We start from the raw sequence: 4,246 nt of genomic DNA, 5'->3' as shown, positions 1-4,246 counted from the left end.
TTGTTTGTTTCAGTGTCGTACAAGAAAATAGTGTGTACGTGGTGGAGGTCCTCGTGTTCCCCGGTGTTGCAGATGGTGCAATCCGCGCTGTCAGTGCCCAGGCAAAAATTTGAGCTGGGAAGTCAACTGGTACCAGCTCGTTCCCAGTTCGCACGAACTGGTGGTCAACTGGAACCAACTGGTGGCAATTGGAAAGTAAACTGGTACCAGTTCAAGGTGGGCTGGTGGCAACTGGGCACTTTGTGGTACCAGTCCAAGCTGGACTGGTAGCAACTGAGAAGTGAACAGGTACCAGGGCCCGCTTGCACGAAACAAACTTAGTGTAATACTTAAGTTCCCCACTTAGTGTAGTGCCGGAGCCGTAAGTGGCTTGCACGAAACTTTTACAACACTAAAGTGGTGGCGCTCGCTCCGCGCAATTTAGGACGCTGGCCAAGGGTCCTAGGAGCACCCCAAAATACCGCACTAAACTTTAGGACTAACATGTCAGCCACTAGGAACCGTGTAGCGAAGATTCGTCGTCGACACCAACTATACCTCGCAATACAGTACGCATTTTCCTCGCAATACCAACAACGTCTCATTTTTTTATGCTGTGGGTGCCGTAGGTTTTGTGCTTTTCGTTAGCAACATCTCTCAAAATGATCGCCGCGCGAAGTGCCTCTCACAGGCACTGCCGGTGGCGATAATTTCCCAATCATCGAGCAATTCGAGACATACTTTGGGCCACAGGCTTTATTTTATTTAACGAAAGTACGCAACAAGTGACCCAACGCGTTCTTGCAGCTACAATGATATTACAATACCTTATTTTGGTTCTACAAACTGTTTACGTGCGACGGCAGAAGCAGACGACTTCCCACAATCCAATTATGCCGTGACGCACGACTTCCTGGGATGAACTCCGGAAGTTCTCTTTCTACCAATGAGAGCCTCCGAAAACTGCTACTGCTCGTAGCCACGATCTACTTTAGAACACTTAACTTAGGGCGGTCGTCGAAGTGTTCGTGCAAGCCACTTAACTGCAACCCTAAACTTAGTGCACTAACGCGTTAGTGCAACACTTGCCAAGTGTTACACTTAGTTGAAGTTGTTGTTAAGTGTTACACTTAGGAAGGTTTCGTGCAAGCGGGCCCAGTTCAAGCTGGGCTGGTGGCAAGTGGGCACAGTGTTCAACCAGTTCCAGCTGGGCTGGTTGCAACTGGAAAGTGAACTAGTACCAGTTCAAGCTGGACTGATAGCAATGAGGTGGTGCCAATTCGAACTGGACCAGTTTACATATTTGGGGGGAAGTTTCGGTTTCAGTGCCAGGACAGGTTAATACGGAGATTGCAAGACGAAGTTATAAAAACGACCAGAAAGTAACTTTATTAGTAGAAATAAGCATATTTCAATTTTTGGTAAAGTTCGTCAGTGTTAACGAAAGTTATTTTAGAACTCTTATGTTTGTATTTTGTGCGTTCCTGCTCCCGCGATGAATGATGCGTTTACCCTGCTGGAAATAGTCCAATTCAAAATAGCCCAGAAATCTCATTCGGTTTAAGTGGATATCACATTTACAATTCTCATTGAAAGAAGCCAAAATTTCCCATTCCGAATCGACAATTTTGGACAAATACCATATTGAAAACTACTGGAATTTAGTGGGTTTCAAAGAGAAATCACTAAATGTCAATGGGCATGAAGTGGAACCACGCTTAATCACACCCATTGGAGGCCAGTCTAGTTTACCATTGGCCAATATGCTGTAGCCCAGATTTTCCCCATTAAAGTCACATGGAAATTCTCATTGACGATTCACCTTTTCAATGTGTAATAACATTCGATTCTGCTGCATCGAATGAGCAGAACGCATGTTTTTGCTGTAGAAAGGAGTTACACTAGATGCCGTTTCTGCGTGCACATTTATTTCTTCATACATCACAATACAGTAGATAGTAAAATATTACAAGTTGGACATACAAAGGTGAAAGTTATTTCAAATGTTCAAAAGTGTGAATATTCACCAATCAGTTAAAAATCGCTAGTAAGACAGTGAACAACAATAGTAAAAACTCCATTCAGAACTTACATGTTTTGAAAGCATACTGTCCATCACCGACACGCACAAAATAAATCCACAATCAGTAACTTCATAGTGATGTGTCCCCAACGTCCGTACAGCGTCGACGAACAAAACAGAAGGTCTTGAAGCACTCAACCATCATGGTCTTCTGTGCTTCGTAGGTGATTCGCGATGTCCTGTCCAGCTTGCGTTTCATGCGTGAAAACTAATCCCATCCAACTTCGGTAAGATTCCGTTCTGGCCACCTGCTGACAAATGCCTATGCCAGCTGCGTCGCACCAGCCTAACCTTCGAGAAACACAATTTTTAAAAGATACAAGAACAGCAGCATGTCAGTGTGAGTGGGAGTCAAATATATTACATACCGTTGCTCACAGCGCGGGAGGTAACACCGACTGCACATTTCGCTCTCCTCCCATCACCGGTTGTAATGCCTACGAACAGGCATAAAACATGAGACTGTGTAGAAAGAACGGGCATGTTTCTAACATCGATTACATACCTTACAAAGGGGAAAAATTCTCAAAATGACGCCCGAAATACGTCAACTGCTTGTGAGCCACGGCGGGACAAGGCGCGCATCCAAACACCTCGGCATTCCGTAACAGACTGACTAATCCGTTGAAGATTTGAGGAAACGCTTGGACTCCCGTGCACTGGAATGTTATACGAATGCAGAAACAATAACTTAAGGTAATAGGTGCGTAGGAACTTACCGCGGCACATGTGCTTTTGAGCATATGTTCACGAACATTTGAAATAACGTAGCGAACTATTTTCAACGCGGACGAGCCACTATGCGGTGCGGCACGAAAACGTGTTACAACGCGCCCGCTTCGGACTCTGCCTCTGCGAGCGGCCACATCGGCGAACGGCTGGCGCAGTTGATTTGTTCGGAATAAATTTTCATTTGCTTCATTAATTTATACTATGTCTGATTATCGTTCAATTTTCGCTTGCAATATATGTCGATACGGTGCGTATTCTGGAGCTTCATTTGTTTGAATCGGACGCGTTCCTCGGATTAGTTCATGTTCTACACGGACGTACGGCGTTCTTCCTAATTATATTATTACTTAATTTGAGAGTGATGATGTACTATTCGTCACCATTACGCTCGTTCCTTCAGCAACTGGCTTCTCACTTATTGTATTGGCGGCCATGCAACATGTTGGATCCCACTAAATCAAGTGGAAAGCAGTTTCTCATTGGTACACATTAGACCAATTCCTCATTCCTTCTATTGGTGCAGACTGTAATGCACAACATGCTGGATCTCATTAAATCAATTGGAAGTCAGAGTTTCTCACTGACGACCATTAAACCATTTCGTTCAATTGGTTCCTTGCTTCGTGACGTGGTCTTCGCCACACAACAAGGCAGAGCCCTGTTTTGCGAAGGCAGCTTCCCTGCTTAACTTCGACTTCAGTCAATGAGAAATAGTCAGCTTTTACACGTTGAACGAATTCGCAGTCTGATTTCTCATTGAATCTCATTAAAATTGCGGGGAGAAGTCAATGAGATCATGCCGACTATTTCCAGCAGGGTACTGCAAGGTATATCTAAACTGGGAGCGAAAACTAGCGAAAATACCAAATCAGACCCATCGGCAAGGCCACCAGCAAGAGGCGCGAGCGATCCTGGGTGTTGACAGTAGAGGTACGGTTGTAAACAGAAAAACTTTGCAACATGAGCGTCGCGCGTGTGTGTAGTAATATTCATAATTTCAATGTAGAAAAAACTTTCTGTTGCCCCGCTCGTGCACATATACGAGATTATCTACCACTCGAGCACATTTCCGTATCCTGCTCCTTTGCGCATGTGTCACAGTTGGGGGGTGTACATCCGTGCGTCTCTGTATCCGTACCGTGTGTCTGTGCATTGTAATACGGAGTTCGTACACTCTTTGGGTTAAACAGGAAGCGACGTTCACATCTCCGTGCTGTAGACCAAGATTAACACGTGTGAACAGGTGAATACAATGCATCCCCTGTTGCTGGACCCGCATACAAAAAAGATTTCGTCACGGGGCGAGCGGCCATGATAGTGTGAGTGCTAGCAGGAACCAACTGTGCACCAACGATGTCGTGTTTAGTTGCAGTGGACCTATAACGGCCACTCATTGAATAAATGGAAATGTCTAATCACTAGGTGTACGTATAGCTCTAGGCGAGAAATGGG

At 45.0% G+C, this 4,246-nt stretch overlaps 1 long non-coding RNA gene across 1 annotated transcript; it reads right to left on the bottom strand.

Annotated features, from left to right (window-relative positions):
• Positions 1 to 2,123: 2,123 nt before the first annotated feature.
• LOC135369160 (uncharacterized) lies at positions 2,124 to 2,657 on the bottom strand. The gene is made up of 3 exons (XR_010414941.1): positions 2,568 to 2,657; positions 2,431 to 2,499; positions 2,124 to 2,348 (listed from the first exon to the last, which is right to left on the bottom strand). It is a non-coding gene; the product is annotated as an uncharacterized LOC135369160 (long non-coding RNA).
• Between the last annotated feature and the right edge of the window lie 1,589 nt (positions 2,658 to 4,246).

Source organism: Ornithodoros turicata, chromosome 1 (genome assembly GCF_037126465.1).
Source record: "Ornithodoros turicata isolate Travis chromosome 1, ASM3712646v1, whole genome shotgun sequence".
Lineage (NCBI taxonomy): Eukaryota > Metazoa > Arthropoda > Arachnida > Ixodida > Argasidae > Ornithodoros > Ornithodoros turicata.
Note: the sequence above shows the minus strand (reverse complement) of the source record. Positions and strands in the feature narration are given on the sequence as shown.